The 12,190-nt window shown below is 39.2% G+C and overlaps 1 protein-coding gene across 5 annotated transcripts in view; it reads right to left on the bottom strand.

Annotated features, from left to right (window-relative positions):
• SEMA5A (semaphorin 5A) overlaps nt 1–12,190 on the bottom strand; it is a 315,764-nt gene that overhangs the window by 284,084 nt on the left and 19,490 nt on the right. The gene's annotated exons all lie outside the window — the stretch shown is intronic.

Below are 12,190 nucleotides of genomic sequence, written 5' to 3'. Positions count from 1 at the left end.
TAGTCGTTTCAGAAATATAAGGGTCACCTGTAACACTAGAAAACTGGCCTCTGGTAAATGTCTCCTTTAATCCTAAATCTTACAGTAAGCCTAAATATATTGTTTAGTTCAATGACATGACTAGACAATATCAGAGTTGCAGAACCACAATAAGATAGGGATGTCAATAGACAGAACTAGGAAAAAAACATATTGAAAACAATGTAGTCAAGAGGGTTTTGTGGCTTTTTTTACTCTCATTAGAAGGATTAAAAAAAACCATTCAGGACAACAAAAGTATTACCTGGCACCAGGAAAACATTCCTCTGGCACAGGATACATATTTATGTTCATTCTGCAGATACTCCAAAAACCTCCTTGAAACATTCTCTAAAGTTATGTATGATTTTCCATCCTGATAAGTTAGGTTCCTGTCAGTGTTTTATAAAACAATCCTTATTTATCTACTCTTCATCTCACATTTTCCTTTGTTTTCATCTAACAGTCACACAATCATCAACAGCATATATTTTGTCTGATTATATTCCATGTATTTTCTGAAATATCTATATTGTCCTTGACTCTGCAGTGCTTAAAATTTAATACAATACACCACCAAAAACTAATAATAATAGTAATAATTAATCATATCCTCATCATCTAAGGAAATTCCCAGATTTTTAGGCTTTTTGTAAAGTTTGGAGAGGAGACTAAAGGCTGCATAAATGTAAGGTACGTGTCTTGAAAAGGAATTCAGATTGATTTTTGATCAAAATCTGCCAGTGACTGGGAAAATAAATAGAAATTTGAAATGCCACAGACAGGGCACATCCAGGTCACAGTAGCAAGGCCCTTTCCAATCCAGCATCAAACCTGGCAAACGATATGCCAAAGGTACATGTGAGGACAAGCCCTCAGCAGACAGACAGGAAGGAGCATCCCTCCTGTAACTGCCAATTTCTGGTGAAGTCTTCCAAATCAAACTGAGATGGTAGCCATGCAATTATTAAAAACGGGAGATGAAGAAGGGTAATAGAGCCCTGTGTCTGGGAAATGAGGTCCTCTGACTTGGTGGCAGAAAAAATGAAATGTACTCCCCTGCAGCTTCCTCTTCCCCAACCATAAAATGCATTCCATAATCTCCAATAAAAGAGACATACTAAATTCTGCAAAAGATGGCAACACTCATTACAATTAAGCTACAAAACCAAATATCAAATTCTGAAAAATATTATCAATGCCTCCTTCACTCACAAGAATTTTTAAAGAAGTTTGAATCAAAAACTTTTAAACTTTAGTCATACAACAGCTGCAAAGTCAAGATCACTGAAGACTTGGTCTTGGGATTTCTACACGCATGGGTTAGAAAAGAATCACAAAGACAAGTAAGAGAAAAACAATAGTGAACAACAAGGTAATCCTTCGATTTCCATGTCCTCTAATCCAGTCCCAGTTGAAGCCAAAGAACCAAAATCCATAGCTTATCTTCTTCCTTGATGTGGAGAGCAGGCAGAGGTTATATGTATAACTCTCATGGTTAACATCAGACCTTTCAACTAGACAGAACAAACCACTAAATCTGCAAGTCCCCTGAGTTCTTATGCACACAGGAAACAAAGACAATCAAGAGGCTGATGCTGCACACATATAAATTCTATTCCTTCAACCACAACAACAAAAGAGAAACTAAAAATAGGCAATCAATTAAAAGAATGGCTACTTAACACCCTCTCAAGTAGATTTCCTTAAAATAAGTAACAACAACATACCTTTCAGAATCTAAAGTTCAAAGTGTTAAAACTGAACCAACACACACCAAAAAAAAAAACAAAAAAAAAAAAACCCCACAAACTTTTTGATAATGAAACTTAGGGTCAACACCACCTTTGCCAAGAAACTGTTGAAGAATCAAAAGACACAGTCCAGGCACTGCTATCACACCTGCCAACCCACCCATGTGCTGAAGAAGCTGTAGGTCTTTACAGCACCAACAGAGCTGGAGAGCAGGGACTGTAAATCACAGCCTTGCACATTTTAAAAAAGAAACTGATATAAGGTTTTGGAGCAAGTGTTAAAAAAAATGCATTTTAATGGGTGTCCAGGCCAAGCCCTTCAAACAAATTACTACAAATATTGAAATATAGATCTGGCACTAAAAAGAAGCAGGTCATACTTTAATCTTACAACTGGGATCATATTTCCTTGCTGCAGAGAACATTGCGAATTAATGAACGACTTTCAGCCCCAGATAACATATGTGTAGAAAGCACCAGAGCTATCTAGACTACCTTGAGAAAAGAAAAAAGTAGTTTCTCTCTTCTCTAGTTGTAAAAGCATAGCTAGCCTTGCAGAGAAACAAAGCAGCGGCCAAGGTTTCCGATTACCCAGGGAACACAGAACCTGCTTGACAGCAAGCAGATCTGATTAATGCCTGTACCCTCATGACTTCATCATGCCTTCCTTGAAAAGGATCAGCCTCCAGTTTCTGAAAAAGATCACTTCCAAGCTTCTGAAACCATCAAAAAGTTAGTGTTGATGATGAAAATGAAAATTCTGTTCGTAGTCTCAAGAATATCAAGACTGCTTTAAAGAGAGGTAATAAAAAGTAAGCAAAACGTGACTTTGGTTTCTTTTGCTATCCCAGTTGAAGGGTCAAAGGAATTGGTGACCTGCCACCACTCAGTTCCTGCAACTAGTACTCCTTCCTGATAAATATGGAAAGAGTGCAGCCAGTCCACAGACCCAAAATTTTCATGTGCAGAGCAGAAAATTATATTTGAATGATGGCCCTTGCAGGGCTCAAGCTAACAACAGGTATTTCAAATTCCTGCTTCCACTCCCTGTTTCTCAGCCACTACTGGTCTGCCACTCGATGCTTGGATTTGGTTGTATTATGTGCACAAGCTCATCAGCCAGTGCTGGAAGCTGCTTGAGTTTCACACTTTCACTCCCCAGACTGTTTTTGATGCTCTCTCCTTTTCCAACATCTCTCATGTTCAGTCCTGCACTTTCATTACACACCTATTTATAGCTGGAAAGACTGGAGGAGGGAGAAGCCATTTACAGGTAGGTTTTCACTTTAGTAACACTGAGGCTTGGACTTGAGGTTTCCAGACAAAGTTTGGGGGCAGTACTACCCCTTCACTCCACTGTGATTAGCAAGTCACATACATAACTTCCCACAGGCACCTCCCTTGTTTTCTGAGCACCTAGCTTGCAAAGTGGAATGTGAGATAAACAGTCATGACACAAATATAAAACCTCTGGGTTAGATTTTCCAATTTTAAAGCTAGCTACAAGTTTTCTAAATTGCAAATTCTTTACTTTGGCTTTCTTCCATACCCCATTTTTCAAGTGCTGCAGAAGCAGAGCTACTGAACACAAAAAAAGCCAAAACTGTTAACTGTTGTTGTAAAAGTTCCACACAGCAAATGGGTTTGGGCATGTAGGTAAAGCAGAAAAAGTGAAGAGCCTTAAAGTTTCTAAGCAGAATCTCAATTCATCACTTGCCAAAGAAAAAAAAGGCATATGTGGTAAAGAGTACAGTTATGTCATGTACTGAAGAAAAGGTCATACCTCAGGAGCTCCAAGCTGCCCAACAAACCCAGGGGAAAAAATAAGACTTGTAGACACAGCAGAATTGTGTTAACTTAAGTCTGACACTGCAATGAACTGAAAAGTTTGCACAGCCTTCAGATGGGAGCTGGCTCCCTGCCAGGCAGCTTGAACCATAAACAGAACAAGCTTCCTTCTGCATTTAAGTGTTGTGTGGGCACATTCAGAACATGATAACAAGAGGCATGACAGGACACCAAGAAAAAAGCCATACCTCTGTGCTTCTGATCATATGAAGCTGTTTTGTTTTGTTGTTTAATACCAGGATGCATTCAACACAGCAGAGTCAAACAACACGGAAATGGTATTTCCATGTTCTGGAAGTGCCCTTAGCTAGCCATCATCTTCAGTGTTACAGAAGTGGGAATGAGGAAATCAGATAATATCCAGCAGAGTTTTGACTCCTGCAGAGGTCTGACTATAAAACACAGCAATTCATCCAGAAGTTACTTGCATAAGGATTACAGTGAATGAATCCACTCTAACTCTCCAAGGAGCAGTAACTCCCTGACATTGCAGGAGACACTGCAAATGTTCTCTGCATTTGAAAACAACTGCACTATCTCAGGTAAGCTGTGTTGTATTTAAATTATAAATAAATCAACACACACAGCATTGTGGAGTTTAAAATTTTCTAAACTTAATATCAAAACAACCTGAAACATACTTCATGGCTCAAGGATCAGTAACTTAGAGGTAAGGAGCAGAGTTCCAGATTTCAGAACTAACAGCATGGAACAAAAGATCAATGCCCACTAGGAAGGAAATTATTAACATATGTGGTACAGCACTAGCAGTGTAGTGCTAATTGCAAAACTACAGTATTATAATAAAGAACACAGATGGTATTTGATAAAAAAATAAAGAAGAGCATCATAAATTACTTGTTGCAAAAAAAAGAGCCTACATTAGCTTATAATTTGTTCAGCAACAAATTATGTTCTGCATTTCGCAAACAAAGAATTTATACTCAAAATGTAACTTAGTAAGTACACAAACCAATGCCAGGACTACGTTTGGTAAAAAAAACAGTCTTCATCTCACAGATTCCACGGGTCTGTTCCTGGAAGCTGGGGAGTATTTCCACAAATGCTACAAGAGATGACAGCCAAAGCTTGAAGCTGAGCAATACTCTTTTTTATAGCCCACTCAGAAACAAAGAACAGCACCCTTCAATGTTTTTTTGGGTGGATAAAAGGGAGAAGGTTTATCTTCGTATCTTTGTTTGTATACAGTTAAATATATACAACAGACAATAACCCACTGGTCAGGACAGAATAGACTTTTTCACCTTACTGTTTTATCTATTTTTATCTTAAAGTCTTGAAGCTGAGAAATCATTATTGCATATTCTTAAAAAAAATACCTAAACTTTTTTAAATGCCTTGTTTTTGTTCTGGAAGCCTATCTTCCAGAATAAGTAACCCAACACCGAAAATCTGTTTTCCATAAGGATACTAGTCAAGCTGTAATTATGCTTGCAAGCATAAAAAAAAAAGTTTTTAATTTCTACCTTAAGATATGGGAAAGTAGTTAGCTCTGATGCCACTTTCTTCTATTCACTTTTTTTACCAGTATCATTCACAGTTTCTAGTGCAAACCAGATGATAACAGCCCAATTATGACTAGCACACCAGCTAGGTGTGTCACTTCCACCACCCGTTCTTTAGCAAAGCAGAAAATAATAATCCCTTTTCCCATTTTTATACCACAGGTGATCTTGTTGTGTGGCTCACACACTGTCTACATGACCAAAAACAAAAAGTGCTTCAAGTGTTGGCAGAAAGAACTTCTGTGCCAGGAAGCCCTCACTGACATCTCCATGCATAAGCCCAAGAGGCAGGACTCCAGCGGCCACTGCAAAAGGGCTCCCAGCCCCTTGGCTACACAACCCATGGTGGCTGCAACGCTGGGCTGATCTGCACAACACTTTGCATTACATGTGCACATCACTCTGCATCACTGGCTCACACTGCAGCCAGGCCAGACTTCCCTGGACACTTACCCAGGCTGTGAGGACCTCCTGGCACTTACCACGACATGAAAAGTGCTAAATTTTCTATACCAGAGTATTTAGGATCCAGAACAAATTTACTGTTCCCTTTGAATAATCTTTGTGATTAAAAAAAAAAAAAAGGAGAGAGAAAAAAAAAACCAAAACTGGATACCATTATTATTAGGAGTTGGACTTGAGGAGGCCTGTGGGCTCCTTCCAGCTCAGGACAGTCTCTGACTCTCTGATTATTGAATAGTTTCCAGGAAAAATTGGTGTCAGTAAGGATGAAGTGAACACCGGTGACAATCTCAAGGTTGTATTATATGACTATACCTAGGGAAGTGGTAATCTTTTTTTTAATGTGACATAATTGATCCACAGCAAAATAAGTCTTCCCAATTTATTTCTTATTACTATTCCATTGTAGTTTTGATTAGAAGTTACTCTTTTTCCTCTGATAAACAAAATGATCAATTTTTTTCGTACAAAATTGATCGTGTTGTCTTTGTATGACACATGAACTCAGACCATCCAAAATTCCTTTCATAATTCCTTAATTTATTGACCAAACATACATTTTACTTTTAGTGCTGAGTATTAAATACAGATATTTATACTTGAACTTCACATCTGAGGATGAAAAGCATTCAATAGTCAGTAATGATTTAGGAACATATACACTTCAGACCTATATCACGAATGTTTCTTACACAGTTGATCATATCTTATTAAAAGGAAACTCTTATTAACTCATTATTTTTTAAAGGCCCTAACTAGTACCCTACTCCTCAATCAGTCCTTTACAAGTACTGTTTTCAGACAAAAAAAAAAAAAAAAAATCTTTCTTCCAGGCCCTTGCTTTATCAGAAGCTGACTCATCTATCAACACGAACCTACTGTTTTAAAAGTAACAGTGCAGTGTGGAATTCAGCAGTGATATATAAAACCTGTTTGTTTACAACCTGTAGGCCACTGCAAACAGCTTTTGCTGCCACACCTAAGCCAGACAATAACCCAAGACAAAGGGTTCAGAACAATATAAGCATGCTATCACAAAATACAAAACCTCCTTCTATTTGTCCAGATTGATAAATAATTAGTTAATTACTAATAAGTTTTGGAATTTTTTTAATATGTAGGCTTGGTTTTTCTCACACATGCTATTTTTCCCCCCTGCTCCTGCACAGTTCAGTTTTCAGTTAGATAATTCTCTATAAAAACAGGAGAAATAATTTTGTTATTAATGCTTGATGTCAACAAAGATAGATGCAGAAGAAACTTAGTCAAGAGCACAACATATGACTGTACTTTTTATTACCAACTTAGATGAGAGGGTAATAAAACCCAAATCAACTTTGCTGCCAGCATGAGAGAGGGTGGGACTCCACAATTTAGATGAGAAAGCAAGTTATAAATAACGGAGGCTGACACTTTAGAGGATTAGTTACAGCCTCACTTCCAAGCCATTGCCGTAATGAAGGCACCTGGGAAGAGAGGTGTACATGCTTGTTTGTTTTTATTACATCACTTAAAGGCTGCTTGGCTTTGTTTAGCTTCAGTTATCATGGTCTGTAAACACACAAGCTCCAAATTAGAAGACTTGTAGAACTGTGTTGAGCACATTTCACTCACTGCAGTCTCCCATTTCTGCCACAATCCCAGAGGTTTCCTGCAGCTAAGCCACAGGTCTCACTTGTATGGAGACATCACAGGAGGCAGAGCCAGAGCACTGGGGCTGGCACAGGGAGACCCCGTCAGCCCCTTGAGAGCATGGCTGCTCAGAAGCTGCTATGAAAAATTTCACTAGACAAGCTCAGAGCTGCCATAAACCAGCACCTCACAAAACACAGCACCCACAGCCAGTGCCTACCAGTGTCTGCACAGATCCAGCCCCAGCTCGTCATGGTTCCTGGACATCACCATTTGCCCACTGCCTACAGAAAACACTGGTGATGGGAGCCCAGCTTTGTATCACTAAATCCATCAGCTGAATTGGGCACCAGCATTGACAGTTGCAGCAGAGAATACAAACAGCAGTTAAGTAACCAAGCTTCAGTCACTAACAATGAAAACAAAAAAAGGATAAATGAAAGTCTGAATATTAGGAATAAATTCACAACAAGCTATTTGCAGCTGAATAATCCAACACTACCTACAAGCACCAGGAGAGGCGGGAGGTGAGAAAGAAAAAAATCACAGAACAAACAAGATTTCTTAATTTCCTTTAATTTATAAAGGAAAAGGATTTTAAAACTTTATTATGATTTATGCGCTCTCCTCATGATGTTGTATTGGATGCTCATGCTAAAGACAGGTTTAATCTCCAGCCACATTCTTTTAATAGCAATTGTAGTTTATGTTCCAGGACAAGTGCCAGCAGCTAATGATCCTCCTCTTATCGATTCTGCCTTGATGGGATGAAAACTCATTTTCCTGGTCTTGACACACAAAGCCCCTCTCTTGTATATTACAAATATATACATATAAAATAATTTGGGTAATGGAAAGCATTTAACAAGATCAGGACCACCAGTATGGCCAGACATAAGGCCACACAAAATCCCCTTTTGGCAAAGAAGTTTTGTGACCAATCCTTGCCACTTCACTACTACTGTAGCTGCTTAAATTCCTCTGGCTACAGGAATTCTGCAGGAAAGTATTTGTCCATGGGATAGTCCATGTGGATTTGCTTTTAATAATCAAGTAATTTTCTGAAACCAAAAAAATAGAAACCGGTAATGCAACACATGTACAAAGAAAATATATGAGTGTAGTGGGCAAAAAAAATTGCTCAATATGATCACTCTGTCAGCCATGCTTTTTTCTACCATTTTCTTACCATCAGTAGGAATTACCAGTTCAGATGACAAGCCAGAATAGATTCAGGAGGTTCAAAACTCTTTATCCTCTGCTCAGAATTGGACCTCACCCCTTGGGTGCTCAGTCCAGGACACCAGTGATGAGTACATTTAAATCACAAGCCACAGAAGTTAAACAGATTAGAAGCTCACAGAAAAAAAAATTTAAAAATCTGATAGGAAGAATTTTCAGGGACACAAGACCCATTAGGGTGCCTCATCTAAGTAGCTGAACAAGTTATTTTAGACAGCACAAAAAATCTGCCTCCCCACCTGATAGCAAAGTGGGAACTCTGGATCCATCTAACATTTCTCACTCGTAGTAGCAATGCTGGAATAGGCAAAGATTCCCAGTCTTCTAAAATCATAGTCAGCTTTGTTAAAGAGGTACTTAACAGAAGCTTCAGGTGCCCCATTCTCCCACTATACATCAACTTTTGGTTATAACATGCTCTGGGATAACAGACACTTACCTAGGAGTCCCATTCTGCATAGCTATTAGGGAACACACACAATTCATCTCACTTTCCTTTTCATTATTAATTGTTAGACTTCTAACTCAAGGCTATCTTTATCTTACCCCAGTACCAATCTGATTAACGGATGCAAACCTTTCACCTTTCAATTACACAGTAAATTTTCACTGCTTCATGAAACTGATTAATCCTGTCATATCCTTACCCATAGATAACTTAAAACATGTCTTCAGTACAGAACCAATTATCTTTGACCGATAAAGGAGGCATCCTTCCTTCTTATTTCCTTTGGGTTATCCTTTTTTTTTTCTACCTATCAAGTCCTCTTAGGTGAGGTCTTTTCACTGCAAGAACAGTGAAAAGTGAACTGTGAAACAGCACCATCAATCTCATGCTTTTAATATGTTAGTCTTGGATTAATACTCTACAGGATATGTAGAATAACTACTGGAAGTCCTCAAAAGTAAAAGCTGAGATAGTCTTCAAAATGTGCTAGAAGAGGCTAAATGAAAACAAATACAGTTTGAACATGGGGGGTTGATTGGACAACCTGCTCCAGACCCAAGCAACCTTCACTCAGTGATTCTGTAATGGTCACAATACCTACGCAGCGCCCACCTGGGTCAGCTGTGGTGAGGAACCAGTCACTGTGTAGAGAGGAACCACAGCCAATGTCCAGCACTCTTTCCATGAATAATTAAATGCTTGTCTAAAAGACCACTTTAGAAGTAGCAGACTGCCGGGAGAAAGGATTTTTGTTCTCTGTTCTGTTAAGCTGGTTTCCAAAAGAGAAATCAGCTTTGAATAAGTAATGCACACTCTGCAGTGTCTAGGGGTAAGTCGCTACATTTACTTTAAACACAGTTAAAACAAAAACATCCATGAGTTACTAGGCAAGCAGGATACATTTTCTTTCACTACTGGATATCAAATGTCAGAAAGATCCTATGGAATAAAAACAACAAAAACAAATTAAAACCAAAAAATTCCTCTAATGCCATTAAGAGCATAAAGATCTCAAGGTAAACTCAGATGATAGTATAACACACAAGAGTTAAAGCATTAATGTTTTCTGCTAGCCCTTTTTCCAAAAGACCATTCAGACAAAAACAAATTCTCCTCTTTCTTGCCTTTTCTTTTTTTCTTTGTAAAATATGTCTCTGTTTGGAGAAGTGGAAACTTTCAAATGCACAGATGTTTGTGATTGCACACTAGCAGCCTGCTGGGAGCCATTAATGGTGTAGAGAGTAAAGTTATTCAATCATCTATAAGTCACTTTTCAAAAGTGTTGCACTCAGTCGAGGGAGTGATTAATGGTGTCCAGCAATGACACAGATTACCCCCTGCCCATGAAAGCCCTTTGATTTTAATGCAGTTATGCTACTGAAGTAAACAAACCAATTTGGGTGTTCAACAAGCTCTTTGTCTCATTAAAAATTATTTGACTAGACTAGTGGTAAAAGAATATTGCATATGTCCCCAAACTCAATTTGGCCTTCTGTAATCATAGCAGCAATTACATTTGCAAAAATAAAAAGTTTAGAAATTAACAGTAGCAGAAAATGGTCAACCTTTCATTAGGGACTTTCATTACAGATTTTTCTGCGTAACCAAATTAATATTTTCTAATCACCACGGTACAGCAAGCAAGTTTCTGTATGTTTCAAAGAGGCCAACAGCAACTACAGTCAGCGGGCAAAAGTTTCAGCGAGTAGTTGCAGATTTCCTGTTCAAAAGCAGACAGCCCTCTACTCCTCCCAAGTAGGCTTCCTGCAAATTGCAGGTTCTTCATCCCTCAGGAACACCTGCTACAGTTTGATGTCCAGCTGAGCTTGGCACTTCATGTCAGGGCAAGTTTTCCTTCCCTCCCTTGTACAACCAAAATGATGAATATAGCAAGTTGAATTATCAAGGCTGAGGCATTTTGTTTCTTTATTTAAATGTCAGGTGCCCCATAATGATTGGAATTCACTGTTCTGGCAGTAAATTTGAGTTCACAATACCTGTGAGTGTATGGCTACCTTTGTGCTCTGCACACAAAGTGCCAGAGGCAGAGGCAACTACCTCAGAAACCACAGGGAGAAACCAGGCACTTCGGCAAAGCTGAAGGCAAACCTCTGCCCGAGGAGTACTGGAGGGAGTACCCACTGTGGCCATGGCCTGATGACCACTTCAATTCTTTTTGAGCTGATGCAACAGGACAGTGCCCCAGAGCTATTTACGGTGCTAACGCCACCTGCTCTGCCTGAAGTCCCACACGGGTCCTGGCCCCTGAGAGCTGGCTGCAGCAGTGGCTGCGAGACGGCTTCCTGTGCCACACCACAGCCTCAGGTGCCACTTCACAGCACGGCTCAAGCACCTTCCCTGTGCACCCCACAGCCTTAACACTTCCACTGCTTAGCAGAAGTGTTACTTTCTGTTATTCACAGAGTAGCAACATTAAAAAAATACAAGGCCTCATCTAAAGTGGAGCTGACAGCATTGCCATCCTTGGTTTCAGAAAATGTCACTGGACACGTATTTCACAATACATCAAAGATTGCTTTCAAACCTTCAAACAGTTATCAGAGTCTCATTTTTCATCACATTCCTCCCAACAAATTGATACCAGCCTTCCGCACCCTATGTCTGAGAACAACGGATCCGTTTCCCACGCATCCTGATCAGCCTCTTCACTCTGAACTCACTCCAAACCCATCTCCTAACACCCTGCTACTTCCTGACCACTCCTCTCAACCTTTCTTTTATCCTTCTCACACAATTTTTAGTACTTAATCTACACAAAGCCACAGCACCGCAACCTGATAGGAACTTGGTAAAACCTGCTTAAATTGAACAAAACGCAATGGATGGCAGGAAGAATTCTTTTCCTTTGGCAGTATGACACATTCAGCATTCAAAAAGTGTAATAATAAAGACAGATTCCAGATCAGGACAAATAACACAGTTCACGTACATATATCTGATGAGCATTTTAAGCATCCAGTGTCTCACGGCACAGGACTTCTATGCGGAAGATGTTACTGTCTGGTAAATTTACAGAGGAGGGACAATCTATGAGATGAAAAGCACACAAAAGTGACAAAAAGGAAAAAAAGCTGAGCAAACAGGGGTAGTATTTTATTTTCTTTTTCAACATGTAATTTGGGGGGCAGGTGAGAGAGAAGGTTCCAGCCATGTCATCCTCAGAACAGATATAATCCATATCAAGAATGTCAAAGGCTTGCTCCAACTGATACTATTATACAGCATTAGAAAGCAGACTT

The sequence above is a fragment of the Passer montanus genome, unplaced genomic scaffold (genome assembly GCF_014805655.1).
Source record: "Passer montanus isolate IOZ18808 unplaced genomic scaffold, ASM1480565v1 scaffold31, whole genome shotgun sequence".
NCBI classification, from domain to species: Eukaryota; Metazoa; Chordata; class Aves; order Passeriformes; family Passeridae; genus Passer; species Passer montanus.
Note: the sequence above shows the minus strand (reverse complement) of the source record. Positions and strands in the feature narration are given on the sequence as shown.